Here is a 12,692-nt window from a genome sequence, read left to right as displayed (position 1 = left end):
TAGTGCCTTTATTTATGCAATGCCAGTCTGCCTTTCACTATAGTGAAAGCCCTGTATGTGCCTCACTTGGTACAAGAACTAGAAGACTCAGAGATGCACCAAGGCCCCAATATGATCTAGGTCAGTATGCTTCCAACAGGGATCTATAACATCAAACATGGTTAAAGCTTTAAGTATACTCAGTATGTTAGCAGACTGAGGAGGTTTTGGTTATTGTCGTTCACTGCTGTTTGGAAGGAGAATTTGGTGAACAAAATTTATTATAATCCACATGAAGTTGATTATGTTACCTATGTGCTATCACCATCTCATATGCAAATGAGGTCATTTTCAGGGAATCATTTTATTAATCATAATGCATTGATGCAAGTCACAGATGTTTAACTAACAATCACCTAGCATCCTATTACAAACTAGTCTGTCTCACAGTTCCCGAACCACATTATTTTCCCTACTGCCTAGCCCTCCCTGCAATGTAGTCTGTCTCACAGTTCCCGAACCACATTATATTCCCTACTGCCTAGCCCTCCCTGCAATGGTAAAATGAAGCAAGCCTATATTTACTCAGGTTCTAAATCTCTGCTCTCCCTGGGGGTCCTTTTCAATTTCAATGGGTTTATTTGTTACTATAAAATTTATACCTATTCAGAGACTAAGCGTAAGTCTATGTTACACACATGCATATTTCTACCTGCAACATGGCGGATGTGATGCAACATTTGCTCCCGACGGTCTTGTAGCCTTGGTGCATCGCTGAAGACTTATACAACTTCATACATCTTGTATTCAATCTCCCAAATGGGAATGCCTTGCAATGCATGATTTGTTAATGCCTGAAAACTGAACATGTTAGATACTACTCAACGGAAGTCAAGAACACCTGAACTTTTCAAATGAATAGTTAATATGTCATTCTTCGTTTGATCATAGTTAATCTGTCATGACATCCAAGATTAACTAGTCATGAAACATCAGGAGTTCCTTAACTTTATGTGGGTAGTATATGATATATTTGTATTCCACCATGTAAATGGTGTCGCATATGTTGTACTTGAAGCTGTTTGAAGGTTGTTCATATGTGAAGCAAACTGAAAACAGTTTTCTTCTACAGTCCGTTTTGAGACAAAATGATACCGATGAATTGCAATCTAACACAAAAACAAATAAACATAAAAGAATCAAACCAACGCGGACTGCAATAAAAACAGACCAACTCTATAAAAAAATTGCATAATTTTTGTCACAAAAATAAAAAAGTTGTTTAAGAAACTGTCATCATATATTTGTGTGTTTTCCAAGTTTGTTACAAGGGCGCATTGGCAACTAAAGGAATAGCACGAAAAGCGAGATGCACGTGCGTTAACGGGTTCTCAACAAACCTTTGAGCTGGCGAGATGACACGTACCCCAGCTGCACAGGCAGTGCGCTGTATGTACTTAGTAATTGCATACTTGGGTCACCCCCTGTCATTTTCATCCTGGAAGAAATCATAGACTTTGTAAATTATAGACTTTCATTTTCTCTCACTTTGTCAATCAGCAGTAATCACAAGTCTCTGACGTCACTAATGCACATGCATGTCGCTTTTTCGCGCTGTTCCTTTAGTTGCCAATGCGCCCTTGTAACAAACTTGGAAAACACACAAATAAATGATGACAGTTTTTTAAACAACTTTTTTATTTTGTGACACAAATTATGCAATTTTTTTCTAGAGTTGGTCTGTCGTTTTTATTGCAGTCCGCGTTGGTTTGATTCTTTTATGTCGATTTGTTTTTGTTTTTTATGTCGGTATCATTTTGTCTCAAACGGACTTTGTTTTTTAAGAAACATGGACAGCAATACATTTAAAGTTTTGTTTGTGTATGTTCAGAGATTGTTATTTTCTATGTTCATTTTATTCACTATATACATTCAGTATTAACTGTATAGAGTTAACATCAACACATTTCTAAACAATGTACTTGCTATAAGCTGGTTGGTATTAATCATTTTGTAATGTCTGTACCTTGAAAGATTTCAAAGTGCAGTAATGAACACAAAACCTATCCTGTGGTCAGATGATAACATTGAGATGAGGTAGTACTGAGTAAGGGTAAGTACACTACAGTTAAACCCTGTTAATGTGGATGTAGCCAGTTGTCCAGATTAACAAGGGTCGAGGTAGAATAAGGCCTCTTCTGTCCCACTGTCAAAGTTTATAATTCATTGGTATGAAAAGTGTGTCTGACATGTTCTAATGGCTGACCGAGAACCATTTTGTGAAAGGTCACTTGCAAGTTTGACACTTTTGACTCGACCTTTTGCAGAAGTAGTATCAGAATAGTGAAAAAGTCAAAATTTTGAAATTCAAGAAAGGATCTAAATTTGACCAAGTCACTGACCCAAGATGATATTTCCACAGAATGTATATGTTGTATTGATCTCCATCTAAGAAATCAGCTTGAGGTAAAGACGTGCCTGACATTAGTTGTTACTAAAACACCTCACAAATACGTTTGACCTTTCCTAAACTTAACATTGGGTTTACTTCCCATGTTGGCACAGTGAAATAACTGAAATACTATTGAAGACTGTGGAAGTTCTGTGTTCCTAATACATGTAGTCAAGACTTATGGTGCACATATCATGATTCATATTCCATGTTGATATAATCCAGCATTATGTTGCCTGCTCAATATGAAGTGCAGTATTGTGAAGATATTATATTCATATTATTCATATATTATTCAGAGCTGTTGATTTTATCATGTTTATCTTGATTTGAGTTTGATACACCAATTCTTTTCATATAAAAATAGAATAAAATGTTACATTGCACATGCTGTTATTTTTGAAGTTTTGTTCCACAAGATGAGTTGGATGTGCTTAGACATTTGAAGCTCCACTTCTACAATATGTGAGGAATGGAAGCACTTGGATCGTAGCACCAATACTTCAACACATAGCTGTTGCAACCTGAAAGCCTAGAAGTGTGAAGCTTAATACAATGACAAATGTTTGTACAGGAACATTTTGACGCTCAATTCTTAGACACATATATGTTGATTTGGAAGTGATCAAGGCATTCACTCCGATATAGGTTCTTGAAGTTTAACCCGTGAAGATACAGGTTAGAATTGATCTTCAGCAACCTATTCTTGTCGTAAGAGGCGACTAACGGGATCGGAGGGTCAGACTCGCTGACTTGGTTGACACATGTCATTGTATCCAAATTGCGTAGATCAATGTTCATGCTGTTGATCACTGGAATGTCTGGTCCAGATTTGATTATTTACAGACTGCCGCTTATTGCTGGAATATTGCTGAGTGTGGCATTAAACAATAACCAACCAATTAACCAGTCTTGAAGTTTATATGGTAGGTGTCTGTGTTTTATGCACTGGTGAAATAATGCCAGAAAATATCTCTGCAACTATTTTCATGGTGACTTCAAGTCAACCATTCACTCATGCAGTCTGAAATGAGCACGCCATACTCATTCACAGTTGTCAGTCTTTCCGCTGAGTATTTATAACTAAATGTCAGACATCTTCCTCTAAATAACCACGCCTTGACCAACAAACTGGTGGTTGATAGCATGAAGACGCCTCACTGTCAGTTAACAATCCTCATTCTTGAGGTCTTTGACAAGCAGCTATCACATGAGGTCAAGAGTTGTCTTTTAGCGGTGTATATAGATGTCCTAGATATTTTTTATGGATTTAAGCTTTTTTATTATTTTCCACAATAATAAAGAAGCTTAAATCCATAAAAAATATCTTGGAGGTCAAGAGTTGTTCTTATTGTATTAGCCACATAACATGAGTGAGTGAGTGAGTTTAGTTTTATGACACACTCAGCAGTATTCCAGCTATATGGCAGTGGTCTGTAAGTAATCGAGTCTGGACCAGACAATCCAGTGATCAACAGCATGATGTAATTTTTAGAGTAAAATTGATATTTTATACTTATCCTGACTCATGCTCTTTGCTTGTCTTCTTCTTCTTGCTAACATAGTGGAACACTTGTATCTCCTTATTTGAAGCTCCCTTCAAAATAAAATCACTAATTGGTACTCACCACGAAGTTGCTCCCCTTTGTCTCCCCTGGATGGAAAAGGTGTCGCCACCCTCTGGCCATGTGCTCCACTCTCTCCTGATTTAGCTTGAGCCCAACACTTGAATTTACAGGGAAATCCAAAGTGTTATGTGGGGAGGATGGAGGGGTTAACCTCATGAGTCAGGATAAGTATAAAATATCAATTTTACTCTAAAAATTACATATTTTTCCTTATCCTGACTCATGCTTTTGTTTGTAGCATCCTAACGGAACGGAGGTGGGTAACAGAATACTTTGGATTTATAATTAGTGATTTTGTATAGATATACTGTAATATCCCCACGGAACTTCATGAAGCCTTAGATTTAGGATGTTTCCTGTATAAAGAAAACCATAGGTTATATAAAGCCATTAAAGGGGAATTACATTATGAATATATTGAACAATACATATAAATTATATATATATATATATAGGTGACTCTGATAGAGGCACTGAAATTGACTATATCCAAGTATATGCTTAAGGTAGAATACTTAAGCTGAACATATATACATAGCCCTAAAACTCCTTAGAGTTATAAGCTAGATGAGTATGTATAAAATACATATTAATCTTGTGAGGCTAATATTTTAACGCTTCACGCAGGGACTGTCAGTTGCTGAGCGAGGACCAGTGGTCCGAATGGAGGAATGCCAGAGACATCTTCTGTAGTGATGTCTCTTAGGTAGTGATTAGCAAATACCATGTTAGATTTCCAATAGCATCCTTCCATAATCGCGGTTCAAGGAACAGTTACCGTAGGGCGAGGGTAGAGGCCAGTGCCCTGATCTCATGTGGATTTGATGCTGTTGGTGGGTCCAAGCCTGCTGCCTTGTAGGCACGGAGAATGACAGTCCTTATCCAAATAGATATTGTGGTCCGTGACACTTCTGTTTGATTCAGTGAGGGCTTATAATGGGATGAATAAACGCTTGAGAAATCTTCTCCTTGTTTTGGATCGTCAGAATAAACTTTGAGCTTCTTACCGACACAGTGATAGGTCTTGTGTATCTTGTGATCCGAGAATAGAGGATACCGGATGTGGAATAATCTGTCTGGTTGACCTGGCAGTTGATTCTTTGCAATGAAATCCCATCTTAATCCGAGGTGCGCTGTGTTATGATTGTCATCAAACTGTATCCTCTCAGAATCCAGAGCTGAATTTCAGACATTCTTGCTGCTGTGGCTAGCTTATAGCAGAAACAATGTTTTCTGTGAGAGAAATTCAAAGTTTGTCGATTCCTGTTGGTTCATAGACCTCACTGCGGAGGTGTTGTAACACTACATTCAGATCCCAAGCTGGGCGTGGAACTTCCGCTTTGGTCCTCCAATCGAAAGCTCGTGAGTAAGGCCAGTAACTCTGGAGATCTTGTCAATTTGACACCCGCTCTCATGGTGATTACAGAGCTAAGCCGCAAGATATGTTGATATCGCTGAACCTTTTAAATGTTTGTTTTGGCGTAGGTAACACAAATAGTCTGCCACTTGAGGTGTGAAGCCTCTTGCTGTAAACCCTTTCTTTGTTGCATAATTTTCAAACTGTGCCACTTGTCGCCGCATTGCCACGAAGTTGAGTAACGTGAAGGCAAGCGCTGACTGCTTTTGCCGCCCTGGCAGAATATCCCTCTTGTTTAAACACATTTGTATACAGTCCATACGCAGTAGTTGGAACATTGCTGGGCTCGCGCACTTGTTTGGTGTGAGGATGAATTAACAGGTTTGGCGCCGCTTGGGTAGCTCCAGTGTTGGTTGACCGATTTTTGAATTAGTATGGGAAACCACGCTCTGGCCGGCCAGTAGGGCCACCAAAGTGAGTTGTAGGCTCTGTGTTTGTCTGATTTTCTGTAATACTTGAGGTATTATTGCTGGCGGCGGAAACGCTGCGACGCATTGAGGCCTTCCCATGATAGACTTAGAGCGCCCGCTGCCCAAGCTTGGGGGTCTGGGACTGGTGACACGTAATGTCGGTAGCTGATTGTTGAATCGCTGCGGGCTTAATAGGTCTATTAGCGGGCGCCCTAATTGCTTGATTATCTGTGCAAAAATTTCCCGTTGATCATCCACTCTGTCGGTGATGGTAGATGAGGCCGAGAGAGAGCCGCCTGCTAGTATATTTCTGGCTCCGGAATGTGCACTGCTCTGACATGTAGATTTAGATCTTGTATTAAATCAACAGTTGAAAGCTTAGGTTCAAAAGGTTCATCGATCTCGCTGAGCCTTGCTTGTTTATGTAGAACGCCACTGTCGAATTGTCTGTATGGATCATTAGGCCGCGATTTTGTAGAAATGTGCTCCAATGTAGAATGGCGCTGATTACAGCTTTCATTTCTAGACTGTTTATATGGAGTTTGCATTCTTGCTGATTCCATAACCCTGATATCGCGGTGGTTGGTGAGATGAGCTCCCCAACCTTGGAGTGACGACGCCTACATACAGATGGGTTTTGTATTCCTGCTCTGCTAAACAAATCCCTTCGCAGACATTCGATTTCTTGGTCCACCATAGTAGATGTGGTCTGAGATGTTTCGTAGACTGAATGGTTGTACATCGCTGAGATGTGCGCTGATGAGGACCTGTAGGGGGGACGAACTGTAATCTGCCTGTGACAGTCATGTCTTGGGCTGATGTGAGAAGACCTAGTAGGCTCTGCCATTGTCGCAGTGGTAACGGAGAGAGTAGAGCTGGTGGAATGGTCTGTTGTATCTTGAGCCAACGGTCTTCTGGTACCATAATACGGTTGCGATTTGTGATGAATCAATACCTAGGAACTGTAGGTCTTGGCGATGGTACTAGGTCCGACTTGTGAAGTTTACTAACCAACCTAGTTGTGTTAGTAGCTTTATGATGTAATTTAACTGTAGTTTGAGACGCAGTGGATCTTGATCTACTTGTATCCCGTCCGTCGAGGTAAAACGCGACCGCGAGCCCTTGACGATGTAGAAATTTGATAATCGGTTTCGCTATCCTCGGAATAGCCAGGGGCTGATGATATTCAATGGGAGTACTTTCCACTGGTAATGTAGCCCTTCTAGAGTAAATCGTAGGTATTTCCTGGAATCGGGATGAATGGGGATGTGCAAGTAGGCATCCTGTAGATCTATGCTGCCCATGTAGTCCATAGGATCTAATCATCTGGCGAACTGAGGTAAATGTATCATGCTAAACTTCGTGGTTTTATGAGATAGTTCTTGTTGAAAAAGCTCATGTTGTAGATGAGTCTGTATTTCTCCGCGGAGTTTTTCTTGGGAACTAGGAAAACTGGGGAGTAGAAACCTGGTTCGACGCTTGCTTGATCTATTACTTCTATGGCCTGTTTGGATAGGAGTGATGAGACAGCCTCTTTATCTTTGGTAGTTGTTGCTTTGTAAATCGAACTTGGGGGTTTGATTGTCAGCGGAGGCTTGTCCTGTAGAGGGATAATAAACTGTTGAATAATGTTGGAGACGAAGGATCTTGCAGTATTCCCCAGTTTTCCCAGTGTAGTTGGAGGCGCCCACCCACTTGAGCTGGTTGTACTGGAACGGCTGGGGTGGAAGACTCCAGTCGCTCCAACCTGTGTTTCAGCTGCCTATAATTGCGGAACCTCTGGGTGTCCTGCCTCTTCCTGATCCTCCTCTATAGTTGCCATATGGGCTTAATTTAAAAGAATCTTTACCTCTAGAGCTGGCTATCTTCCTGTCTCTTGCTCTTTGTAGGCCCGTGAACTTAGATCTGCCTGAGTATCTTTGTGAAGTCTGACTAATGACGCTGGCTAGTGTGTCCATCGATCTAATCATAAGGACTTCCCTGGAATCCTTAGAGACTTCCTTGGCTTAATCTTTGTCGATTTTCTCCGCCAAAGATGGATGTTGTCGACCACGGGCTGTATAAAGTGGGCTGTAAAGTTCTCCCCCAATTACAGGAGGCGCAGGAGGCCTTGACGACGAAGCTAAGGTCAGTGCTGCTGAAACAGATGTAAGATGATCCGCTAAAAACTGCTGATCTTTCTTTGCATAAGTAAGGCAGAATAAATCATTCTATCATCTTCCGCCGTGGAATCCCGAATCTAGTAATAAGAGTCTCATTGATCGCCCTAGATCTATTTAACCCAAAGAACATACGCCTCGCCATGGTTTCTATATGAGCCAACTTATGCATCATCCATCTTGTAAATCTTGTTCTTTACATCGCTGATGATCTTATAGTTCTCATCGATGTCCTGGGCCTTGTAGAAGGAGTCCATGTTATGCGTGGAGAACTTCTTGGCTTGAAAGTTGGGTAGATGTGGTATCTGAACTTTCGTGAGCTTTCTGGAAAGCTGCATCTAGATTCTGTGGCACTGCCGCAATCGGGTCGATCGGGGTAGAGTGATTGCATCTGGATCATCTTCCTTCATCAAATACGCCTGAGCTGTATTGCCACTTTTAGATGGTGATGTGAGATCTAGGTTATTGACCATCCAATACCGTGATTCTGCATCAGAAAATATGATTCCTCCATCATCCTCAAAACCATCATCATTAATAAATTGTAGATGCTCTTCGACCGCGGTAGCTGTCTGTATATCTGATGAGGTTTGTATTTATCTAGTTGACTTGTGCCGCTTCTATGTGGAGATCTGATGGGTGATCGAATCTGGTGATGAACGGAGTGGAGATCGCCTATGGGATGATCTTCTCGAGACTTGTGAGGTGAATGTTGATAGCTTCGCAAGCTCTTCGGCAGTCCCTCGATGTTCTTCTAGACGATGAAGATCTGAATCATATGTCCTTCGCGAATGCCTTCGCAAGCTTCATTTTGCGCCCCGTCCGGGGATCGATGATATGACCTTCGCGAAGGCTTCCGGATGTCTGATGGTCTGAGTCCATATCTAGAGATGAAATCGAAGATGGTGATGATCTCTCCCGCCTTCGCCAAGGCCTTCGCCAAGGCTGTACATCTAGGTCCTTCGCCAAGGTGGTGCGGACTTCCTTCGAAGGTGACATCGCCTTGGCTGCTACGCTGACGGGGTGCCTCTGGGTGTGTGTTCACGCTGGAGCCTTCGCTCGCGCTCGGACTTCGCTTGGCGCAGTTTGTAGTGGTCCTCCATGATGTTCATAATCTGCCGCGATCATGTCTTCTGGGATGATTCAGACGAAGTCGCCGGGCGCCTTTCTCTGCGATGGGGTTCACATCAATGACGCCTGACGCCGGTGTAGAGGCATCAGGCTGCATGGAGATCTCTGCAGAAGTCACAGTCGCTGACACCGGGTCGCTTCTTCTGCCGTGAAGTCGGGATGATTATCGGCTGATCATCGAGAGGCCCAACTCTGCTGCTGGAACGATCTCGCTGAGAAAGTTCTTGCTGTCTTCAGATTTCCCTTTGGAAGTCTGGCGCTGCCCTGGGTGTCCTCAATCTGCGCTGAGACGACGATGAGGCCCTCTTAGACTTAGTCTGCAATGACGGGATGTCTGGGGAGGCCGGTCGCTTTTTTCGAGGTAACGGATGGCGCCCCACGCTCCTCTGCCGCAGGGGTCTCTAGCAGAACACCAGACGGGAGAGGGTCGATCGCTAGCAGCTGACTGGAAGGAATATCTGACTCTCTGCCATGTTTTGCCCTTGTTTTTTGATCTATCTGCAGCACGCCTTAAGACGCAAAGATGATATTTATTAAATGCAGAATGAGATAAATTAATGCAGTAACTGCAACGGAATTAAACGCACACGGCGAGAACAACTAGGGCATATTACATGTGGATCGGAGGCAGAAAACGTAATCTACAAATCGCATAGATTTTCATGAACGAAGTTAGCTGAACAATCACTTAATACACACGGAATAAACAGTAGAAATAATGATAATTAATCAATACAAATAGTAAAGGATACTAGCTATACCTCTATAGTAACCTATGAGAGGTAAAAACTAAGAGATTATCAAAGGATATGTGTGTAAGGAGACACAAGGCGCTCTCACATCCTGCTCACTGGGCGAAGAAGGAGAGAGTGAAGCACATGGCCAGAGGGTGGCTTACACCTTTTCCGCCAGGGGAGACAAAGGGGAGCAACTCGTGGTGAGTACCAATTAGTGATTTTATTTTGAAGGGAGCTTCAAATAAGGAGATACAAGTGTTCCACTATGTTCGCAAGAAGAAGAAGACAAGCAAAAGAGCATGAGTCAGGATAAGGAAACAACTTCTATATTGCTGTGAGAGCAACGTTTTGGTGAAGGTTCTAACACTGTTATCGGCGCTCGGCATTAATGGGTACAACAAGGACTGGTCGGCTCGGAGTCAGTATAATGTGTCTGAGTGGGGTATTCATGCTTCAAACCGGCATGGTTCTCTCAGTGGGCTAGCACTATAAAACCAGCTTAAGTCTGGGCTAGTACAAGAAGCCGCACATACACATACACACGCATGCACGTCGTCATATGAGCGAAACATTCTCAAGCACAACGTTAAACCAATTTCACCTCACCTCACCTCTAACACCGTTATCAAGCAAGAGATGATCACAGTGTTAGAACAGCAATATAGAAGTTATTTATCCATATATTGTAAGGACACTAGTTAAAAATGATCAACTTCAAAGAATTTCTATTCCATTATCAAAAGAATTTATATCGTAAACAGTTCTTATAACAGGGATAACACATATTGCTGTCGTGTTAGTATAATGCATTTTTCTACCTACATGTATAACAATAATTAACATACACTCAGCACCTTGGGGACTTAACTGGATACATGTTATATATGAGATCATGGTTGCTGGGAACATAGATTACCCTGCCGTATCACAAAGGACGATATTGCGAAGGATGACTCTACATAACGACCTGTTTAATCCGAGTCGCAAACAGTCCAGAAATATATGTGGTGAGTTACAGAGCCTAAGTCTATATTTAAATCTACAAACCTTATTTACTCCAAATTTTGTTTGCAATCAGCAGAACACCTACCAGTATCTGTGATCACTATCCAGGGTTGTAAGCTGGATGATCTCTATGGCCACGATATGAAACTTCCCGTCAAGTTCTGATCAACCCTTGTTATGAAGTCATGTCAGCAGAACCCTGATCTTGGATCAATATCCAATGATGTAATAAACTTGAAGATCAATATACATTTTTTACGATATGAAAACCTATCTGGTCAAGACCTGACAAACCCTGAACACATCAGATGGACCCTGTTATGAAGTTTGACTACTCAAAGAATTAGAGCCATCAAACTGACTGACTGAGTTTGGTTTTACGCCGCTTTAAGCAATATTCCAGCAACATCACGGCAGGGGACACCAGAAATGGGCTTCACACATTGTGCCCATGTGGGGATTCGAACCCGGGTATTCGGCGTGACGAGCCAACGCTTTAACCATTAGGCTACCCCACCGCCCCTAGAGCCATCAAAAGATGACAAATCCCCCTGGCGCCCACAAATTTGAAACAACAATCATCTGATTGTTATAGCAAGTCCTGCAAGAGTGATCTGGCCAACTCGAAGAGTCTGTTCCTACACGATTCCTCTGTCTATATACTAGGGTAGTTATTGAGCTACGTAACAATACCATGGCATTGGGATTCAGAACTTTGTATGTCAGGCTCTTTTCTCCAATGATATGAGATAATGGATTTCACAAAATAATCGAATTCTGTCAAGAAGAAAAGTACCAGCGGACAACTGTGCCCAAAATCAAAGTCAAACCTGTTGTTGTGCAAAAGAAATTTTCATTGTCTTTTCTAAAAATCTCTAAATAGCAATATGCACCTGTCAACAAGCTGGTGTTTGTGGGTACAAAGTTCTATGAAAAAATACCAATAAGTGTGTGATATGTGATCCAGGTAGAAATGATTATGAATGGACAGACAAGCTGACTACAATATCCCATAATATCCCACACCATGAATGTGAAGGTGTGCAAGGGTGCAGGGTTGTTGGATATCACTCATCTTGAAGGTGCATTTTCTTACAAAATATAACTGAAAGTGCACCTTTCATCCTGGCCAGTCTGAGACCAAACGAATCTACTCTGATTACTGGCTGTGTAAATAAGATGTACGTTGAGATTCGTACAATTCATACTATCAACAACAAATGATCCGATCCCTTGAAAGTTGATCAAATACTTGTTCAAGTTAAAATATAAAACTGTTTCATTATGTATCAATAAATAATATCACAAAATAGGGATAAATATAAGTGCTATGAAAGTATTGCACAAAAACAAATCAACATGAGCAATGGCAAGTGTCGGTTAACAAAAATATAATCCCTGGAGGACAGAGAATGGGAGACTCTGGTATGGCATGAATATCAGACTGAGCCCATTCTGAGTGCATGATTTACACTACCGTCAGCAATATTCCAGCAATATCACGACGGGGGACACCAGAAATGGGCTTCACCCATGTGGGAAATAGAACCCAGGTCTTCAGTGTGACGAGCAAACACTTTAACCACAAGGCTACCCACCCCTCCAAAACTTGAAAGAAGAAAGGCTGGTGGTGAGTCTTTCATGTGACATCAACATCTACCAAATCACGGGCGGTGGGGTAGCTTAATGGTTAAAGCGTTGGCTCGTCACGCCGAAGACCCGGGTTCAAATCCCCACATGGGTACAATGTGTGAAGCCCATTTCTGGTGTCCCC

This window comes from Haliotis rubra, unplaced genomic scaffold, assembly GCF_003918875.1.
Source record: "Haliotis rubra isolate DU_JTF1 unplaced genomic scaffold, ASM391887v1 Scf838, whole genome shotgun sequence".
NCBI classification, from domain to species: domain Eukaryota; kingdom Metazoa; phylum Mollusca; class Gastropoda; order Lepetellida; family Haliotidae; genus Haliotis; species Haliotis rubra.
Note: the sequence above shows the minus strand (reverse complement) of the source record.